Consider the following 8,898-nt stretch of genomic DNA (forward strand, 5'->3'; position numbering starts at 1 on the left):
GTTGGTGACCCTCCCGTGTAACGACGCGCTACGTCCTCCTCTTTGTTGCGAGGTGTAGGCACTCACCCCGCACGCACAGAGGTGACGCTGTAGAGAGTGTGAGGGCTCACAATGAACCACACGTTAACTTGACGTATACCGTGTGTTCCTTGTTGAATTGCTTTCCTGAAGACTTTGGTAGAGCCAACGATATTGGAACAGGGGAAGGGGCTACCTAGGTACTTAATCAGATAGTCTTTTGTAGGAGAAACAAGTAAGGAACAGCTCCTAGGACCCTGTGAAAATTGGTGCCCTCTACTTGTCACCTGTGTGACTTTGGGCAAGTTCTTTAATTTCTCTGGGCCTCAAATCCCTCATCTGTAAAAGTGAAACAAAAAGAATACCTATCTTCTGGGCAGGACAAGGAAGACAAAATGAATTTGATATATGCCAAGTTCTTAGAATAGAACCTCACCCGTGCTAAGTAAGCACTGTTCAAATGTTAGCTGTTACTTTCCAAAAAAATATTAACAAATGTTTAATATTAATGAATCTCAGTGACTAAAATCTATCCAAGAAATAATGCTGTTAGAGCCCAGGAAAAATAAAATTTAATCTTATAAAGGGCTTCTAGAAAGACTGCATGAATGGAATTGATGGAATTTGATCTAAGTCTTGAAAAAACTTAATAGGTACAGATGTCATTCAGTCAGTGTTTCCTGAGCATCTATTATGTGCTAGCTACTTTCAGGCACTGAAATGGTTCTCATTCAGTTTACATTCTAGTAAGGGAGAAAGGCCCAATAACCAAACACTCATGGAAGAGGCCTTTTAGAAGCATAGCGGGGAGTAGGCATGAGAAGGCATTGTAGCAGAAGCTGAGCACCGAGGGAAGAACGCATTCCAGAGGTGCATTGAGACTTGGCGGACCTGATGGCAGGTTAGCACATGGGGAACCTCAGTTGGCTTAGAGGTTTACCTCAATGATAAAGGAGACACTTTAGGTTTGGGGTTTTTTTGAGACAGAGTCTTACTTTGTTGCCCTGGATAGAGTGCCTTGATGTCATAGCTCACAGAAACCTCAAACTCTTGGGCTCAAGTGATGCTCTTGCCTCAGCCTCCCAAGTAGCTGGAATTACATAGCACCTTGCTATTTTTAGAGATGGGGGTCTCAAACTCCTGAGCGCAAGCATTCCAACCGCCTTAGCCTCCAAGAATGCTGGGATTACAGGTGTGAGCCACTGTGCCTGGCCAGCTACTATACGTTTTTGAAATCTCTTTAGTAATATGGCTGCACCTAAGTTTTTGGATAGGTGCTATGGGGAATATATAAATAAATGATAACAGCTAATATTTATTGAGTGCCTACTATGTGGGCATGCATAATTTTAAGTATTTTGCCACAACCCTACATGGTAAGTATTAATGTTATTTCCATTTTACAGTTGAGGACACTGAGACATAGGTTAATTTGCTCCAGATCACACAGCTGAGAATGCTGAAACACACTCTAGAGCCCTTTTTAAGTACTAGTTTATATGCCTCTTAATTATGCCTGACTCCTACTTATAATCTGGTGAAGGAGTTAAGATTAGCACACTCCACAGAGTCAGAAAACAGTTGCAGAGCCTGTAATAAAGCACCGAATTTTGTGGGCAAACTTTACAACATTTTTTTCCTTAACAGGTCTTGAGAGAAAAATTAAATCATATTCTATTTATTCCATTTTCACTTTTTATGACATAAAAACATAATAGTGATGACAGAAAAAAACTTGCCCATAGTTTCACTGTTATTGGAAAAATGCAATATTTCCACTCTTGGTTTAAAACCCAAGTGACTGGAATTTATTATGGGAATGTGTTTTCTTTCCCTCCACCTGCGGCCTGCTGGTGCGGATGACCTCCATTCCCAGGGTTTGCTAGCTCACAGTGTTCTGACCAGGTAGGCCCTGGTCATTCAAAAGCAATTTGGTTTGTGAGTTGCTGAAACAAAGAACAGGAAAAGCAATTCTCTGCAGAGAGAATTTGATTTCTTTTTCTAAAAATACAAGTAACTCATTCACTCTTATCCTGGCAGATGCCTCCCCTGATGTAAAGAAATTTCTTTTGCTTCCTCTTTCACGTCATTGCACTCCTAAGTTGACCGGGGTAATTAAAACACAAAAACCAAACAGTTCTGGGCAGTTGGTGAAGGTAGACAGGAGGCGTGCAGACAAGCCTGACTGTTGAGCCACATCAGTGAACTTTCCAGGCAGGTCTTTGCAGTCCTCCGCCTTCTCCCTCTAAGGGGTTTTTGAATCAGAGAAAGGTGGGCCTGGTGAGATGCCTATCAGGGGGGCAGTGAGCACAGGCACTGAAAAGGTGTGCTGAGTTGAGGTGTTGCAAGATTGTTTTCCTTTGTGAGTTGCTGCTGCTTCACTGCTTAATGGGTGACTTTGTGGCCTGAAGAGGAGGGTCCAGCCTTTTGCTATCTCCTGATTCGTGACTCATTTGCCACATGTGCTAGATGAGAGGTCACCCTCAATTCCCCCCGCCCCCTGAGTCTGGGATTGCATATGTCAAGCAGGATACCTCTCTTCAACCTATCTCCTGTTCTGTGTTAACCTTGAAAGACTGGGGGAGTAGTGAGTAACCTTTTCTTTCTTTCTTTTTTTTAATTTCAGCTTGCTTGTTCATTCTTCTTCGTTTGAAGTACTCTTTTTTTTGTTCATTTTCTTCTTCCTCTGGCGATGCTCTTTCCCACTGCCTCCCCAGTAGCTGGGATTACAGACACCCACCACAATGTCCGGCTCTTTGATGTTAGTAAAGACGGGGTCTTACTCTGGCTCATACTGGTCTCGAACCTCTGAGCTCAGACAATCTACCCACCTCAGCCTCCCACAGCGCTGGGACTGCAGGCGTGAGCCTCCACACCCGGCCGTGAGTAACCCTTTCTTAAAATATGAGGGTGAGTCGTGTTAAAAGTCACAAGTGAGTCCCTAATCTCACCTAAACTGCTGAGCACAATGAGCAATGCTCCAGCCAGGCAGATAAACTCTTGCCCTTCTTTCAATAACCTACAAATTGTATGGTTTTGCAAATAGGGCAACTTCTGCAATCAGACAAGTGGTGCGCATTTGCAGAGCAAAATGTGGTTGGCGTTTTAGAGATGACTCAAGTCTGCATTGGGGCTTGCTGTGTGGAAATTTCTCATAGGGGGAAAGCTTGTGGGAAATTTGGAGGTGACCATGAGGCCATTTAGTAATTAAGGTAGGGACTCTTAGCTTTATGAGACACATGTATTTTTGGGGTAATTTCCACATGCTCAAGCTTCTTTTGAATAATTGTGGGTCATTTAATTCAAGTGTTTCTTGAGCCACCACCTTGGACTTAGCACTGTATACTACACAGGGTAGGTCTATATCAATGTCTTTCAACCTTTTTTATCTCACTGCACACTTGAACCTGTAGTTAAACTTCCACAGCACACTTAAATTACGTTGATCAAAAAAAAGTAAAAAAAATACTCACTGTGCTTTTAACTTCTTTTGAAAATAATTTAATTAATGATCTGTAAAAAAAATAATTTTTTTTGTTGCAGTTTTTGGCCAGGGCTGTGTTTGAACCCACCACCTCTGGTGTATGGGACTGGCACCCTACTCCTCTGAGCCACAGGCTCCACCAATCTTTAAAAATTTTTGTAGCACACCTAAGATCTCACAGCACGCTGGTTGAAAAATCACTGGTCTATGTATTTGCATTATTTTTGTATTTGTATTTAGCTAATTTTCTCTAGTGTTCACCCTGTGCCAGGTACTTTACATACTTAAAGTTCTTTACATATTAATATGCTTATCATATTAATGCATATCTAAGCACTTTAACATTCTTTTAATCCTCACAATGTCTTTTATAGGGTTTATAGATGATAAAATTGAGTTACAGAGAGGCCAAGTTACTTATCATAAGGAGTCTCTAAGGGAGTTCCCAGTGATCCCTCTCCTGGTGTCACCTCCCGGGTAACCCCTCCCTTTGAATGAATAGAGTAGAGTCAAAGCATGGAATGTCACACCTGGGATTAGGTTACAAAAAGACTATGGCTTTCTTTTGTTTCGCTTGCTGTCTTGGTTTGAGCTTCTATAACAAAATATCTACCATAATGGATGGCTTAAGCAATAAACATTTATTTCTCACAACTGTGGAGGCTGGGGAGCACAGGATCCAGGGGCCATAGGTGTCTAGGAAAGACATGGATGGCAGCCTTTTTACTGTGGCAGAGACAGGGAGCAAGCTCAGAACACTCATAAGGACACTAAACCCATTCCCAGGGCTTCACCCTCATGACCACATCTAGTTCACATTACTTCCCAAAGACCCCATCTGCTAACACCATCACATTAGGGAGTAGAGTTTCAATATGTGGATTTTGGGGATAAACAAGCATTCAGCCTGCAACCCTCTCCGAGGCCTCTCTGTGGGTGAAGCTGGCTCTGTTGGAAGTAATCCTATGTAAAGGTCCGTGTGGCAAGGAACTGATATATCTGGCCACCAGCCAGTGGGGATCCCAGTCCTGCCAACAGTGAGTTTGGAAGTTAATTCTCTCCAGCTAAGCCTTGTGATGATTGCAGCCCTGGCTAATGATTGCACTTAAGAGACCCTTAGCCAGAGGACTGGACCAAGGTGATAGAAACTGTGTGCGCGTATGTATATATTTTTAGAGATGGGGGTCTCACTATGTTGTCCAGGCTGGAGTACAGTGACTATTCACAAATGCAATTATTGCACACTACAGTGTGGAACTAACTGCTGGCCTCAAGTGCTTCTTCTAGTCTCAAGTAGTTAGGGCTATAGGTGTGTACCACCATACTTGCCCTTAATGTTTGCTGTTTTAAACCATGCAGTTTTGGGATAATTTGTTACACAGCAAAATGTAATACACCTATCCAAGATCACAAAGGTTATATGTAAAAAGAAATGTAAAGTATAGACCCTGTACTTTTTTCTCATAAATAATTTTTATTAAAATGCTGTTTAAATAAATGTAAACAAATATAGAAATATAATTTTATGATTACCATATACAGCTATAAAAACAAAAAAAAAATTAAACACCAACAAAACCAGAATTCATGTTCTTGTTACTTATTTTGGTTTTCATTCGCATTTTTAAAATGATAATGTGATGGAAAGTGTGCTAAAATGAAATCATTATTTAGCTTGGGCACAACCTCAATGTCCATCAATAAGAAAATGAACTATGTAATTGTAAAGCCATCCTACAAAGCCCTCTGCAATTTGGAAAAGGTCTGTAAGACAAATTGTTACAAAAGCAAGCTGCAGCTAAAAAATGCAAGATGATTCCATTTATGTGAAAAGAACCATGCAAAACAGAACAACTATTCTTTGTAGGCTTAAAAGGACATAGGAAAGTCTGGAAGACAATGAACCGATGACAGCAATTGCCTCTGGGAGGGGAGTATGAATGAATACAGGTCTTTGACTTTGTAGTTTTTATCTTTCTAGAGTTCCTTTTTCATTTATTATTTCTTCCTTTTGTGCAATGAGAATTTATTCATAGGTTCCTTGTGTTATTTTAAAAAAAAGTGTCATCCTCGTCTTTCTGAGGTTATTTTAGTGTAGGATTTATTTAGCTGTGGGGTTGGTGCCCAAAGGAATGATATATAAAGATCAGCCAGCCAACCAGAAGAGGTGGGTGTTACACCACCATGAAAGGGACCTGGGAGCTTCAGTCAAGTCTCTGGGCATGGGAGGTGTCTTGCTGAAGTAGATGTTTTAAGCATAGAAACTCAAAGGCAGTGTGTGAGTAGAACTTGGAGGCCCTGGTAAGAAGGAAATGGACAGGCTGGAGGGGCTGGTGCCCCCGGGGAGGCTTCCTGGGTGAAGCAGGGTTGAGGGCAGAGGTGTGAGCCAAGTTGTGGCCATTGGTCAGCTGACCAAGCACAAAGATTTATTCAGTCATGTCACGTTTTTGGAAGCCAAGGGAGTTAACCTAAGGGAGGAATAACATTAATGCTAGAACCCTTCCTTACATGGTGCTTACTGTACCTTAGACACACTCCTAAGTGTGTTACATTTAATCCTTATAAGAATTTGATGAGGCACTTACTATTATCCCATTTTATACATGAACAAAGCTCTTGGGGGTGTAATACCTTGTCCTAGGTCATATAGCTATTAAGTGGCAGAACTATAATTTGGATCCCGGCTAATGTAATTCCAGTGACTGTTCTCTTAACCACTCAGCTGTCCTGCAAGAATTCTTTTTGAAAATCAAATATGGTATTCTAAATACCATGATAAAGTTGTGAAAAGAGAGAAGGGTAAAATTTAGCTCTCCCTGCGCAAGTCTGAGGAAGATGTCAAGACAAAGGGTATTGAAGCAATGGTAGGAACGTGACAAGCAAAGAAGAGGGGCAAAGACCGCATCCCAGAGGGGTAACAACACACTGGAAGGGACAGACCCTTAGAGCTTTTACCTAACCCAGGAGTCCTCTGCTCTCTTTATGTACCATCCCAAGGGAGCTAGATCGGAGGATGATAAAATCTGTGGGCTGCCTACCCTTGGCTTTGTGCTCAGGAAAGCAGTAAGAGCCAGTCTGCAAAAAGAGGAAGAATTACATAGTGTCTATGAGAAAGAACTGGACAGCACAGAAAGTTACCTGCTTACAGGAGGCTTTCCAGCTCCTGATTCTAGGGTGCCCGGGCCCGCTGGCACTGCCTAACCTTGTTTTCCATGTGAGAGCCCCAGAAGTATTCTGAATCAGGTTCTATCTTCTCTAATCAAAAGAATGTACAGCAGACCCAACCCAAGGCAGGACACACAGAGGACACTTTTACACTTGACAAATGTACCAGGAAGGAAAGTGGTTTGCACGCTATTACTCAGTGCCGTAGCACTTCATTATGCGGCATATTCAGCTATTCATTTGTCAGAGTTAATTATTTTTGTGCTCTGGAAACAGCGAAAGAAAGTTTGGAAAGAGGGAGAGGTTGGTGAGGGTGGTGGGTGACTTGGGCAGGCCCTTGGTGAGGGCAGGGACGACAGGGAAAGCTAGGAGTGCAGGACACTGAGGAGACAACTGGAGACAGGAGGCCACTTCCCAGAGTCCCATCCAGGGGGCCACTCACCAAGTGGGAGAACACAGAAGGGGGAGGAGCAGCTGTCCTATGTTTTTGGAATCTGTAGCACAGACAGCTGGAGGAAACAATTTTTAAAAATCACCTGCTTTCTATTATGGAGTTGGGTTACCATCTCTTTTCGGAGACTCAATGACAGCCTGTTATTGGATTTTAATCTAGACAAAATTGATGTCAAAGGAGAGGAATGCATTATTCGAGGCCTCAAAGTTATGTCAGTTTTCCTGGTTCTCAATGACCCACATTCCATGTTGAACCAAGCTGACATGGATGAGGCGCTCTGGGGAATTGCAGATCTGGCCTAGGAATGTGGGGATGGAGAATAAGATTATTCAGGACTCTCTTCCCCTCTGCCTTTCTTCACCTGTCATTAAGCATTGAACAGTTTGTCTCTTTAAGGGATAGTGACCTAAGAAGAAACAGGACTAGGAGAGATGTTGTATGCTACCTCAACAGCAAGTTCAGGAAAGGGAGGATGAGGGTGGGGGGGCTCTGATTTGGAGCGGTACATAAAGAGAGGACAGAAGACTCCCAAGTCAGGTAAAAGCTACAGGGATGAGGCACAGCCAGATCTCAGATTCAGGACCAAGGCTTGGGAGAATTTGATTGGCCATCTATGATCAGGTGACTATTGTCAGTCCAATTAGCTAAGGCCAGGCAGGGTCACTGGGTACAAACATGGCTGCCAGTTGTCCAGCCTCGTGGGTGGGTGGAAAGAATTCTGAGAATGGAAGGTTAGAGCTGGCCAGTGAGGCTGCTCCAAAAGTTGTCTATTATGTGTTGGTAAGGAAAGATACAGCCTCTGGCTTTTTAGCACTTAAACCCCATTGGAAGAATTGAGTCGTGAGTTGGAATTTCTTCAAAGAAATGTAAAATCTTTGATTTTATGGAAAGAATGTGAAGTTTGTGATGGAAGTATAGATCTGACTTAAAGGGATCCCAAGATTTTAAGTTTTGGAGAGAATGGTGATTTCAAATGAGAAGAATAGAAGGATCATAGCTAGGTTGCTAAAAGGAATGAATGAGGGCAGTAAAGACTGTCTTTCTCAGGGTGGATTCAATTGTGAGTAGTGAGTTCAGAGTTGGGGTGGTAAAGTGGGAACATTCTTAGGAAAGATTTGAACAACAAATAAGTAAGTTTAGGTTTGACCCCTTAACAACAAGGAGTTAGGATGGGCAAAAGGAAAACAGGATGTGTTCAGGAGTCACACAGACTTGGGTTTGAATTTGTCCCTTCCTATGGGACTTGGGCAAGTTCCTTAACCTGAGAATCTCAGAATCCTCCTCTAGAAAATGTCAATAGTAGTACTACCATGTAGTGGGCATCTGTTGTGTTGGTCTGTCCACCATTTGGTGCCAGTCTTGATAAATGCTCCAGAGTGTCACTTTGGGCTCTAAGTGGTTTGAGTAGGATTGATTTCACCTCACAGCATGAGAAGGGGCACATGATGCCAGCGAGGGCCACCATCAATACCTTCCTCAGGACATCTTACTTCCATCTGTTGGAGACTGTTGCCATTCATATACAGATTTATGACATATATGGTGTGAATGATGCCTCTTTATATGTGGTGTTTTGTGGACAAAGTTACTCTGATCCTGGGCAACTAGATCAGTCTACCTCTGGCCACAGATCAGAGAAGGGGAAGTGACCCAGCCAGGCCAATGAGAGGTAATTTTCAGCTAGAAAAATGATGAATCGTTCAAGCTCAGCATTCCTCAGCTGTAGAACAAACCTACTGTGTGCAAGGCATCCATCTGAGCCATATTGTGTCTCCCT

This window comes from Nycticebus coucang, chromosome 8 (assembly GCF_027406575.1).
Source record: "Nycticebus coucang isolate mNycCou1 chromosome 8, mNycCou1.pri, whole genome shotgun sequence".
Lineage (NCBI taxonomy): Eukaryota > Metazoa > Chordata > Mammalia > Primates > Lorisidae > Nycticebus > Nycticebus coucang.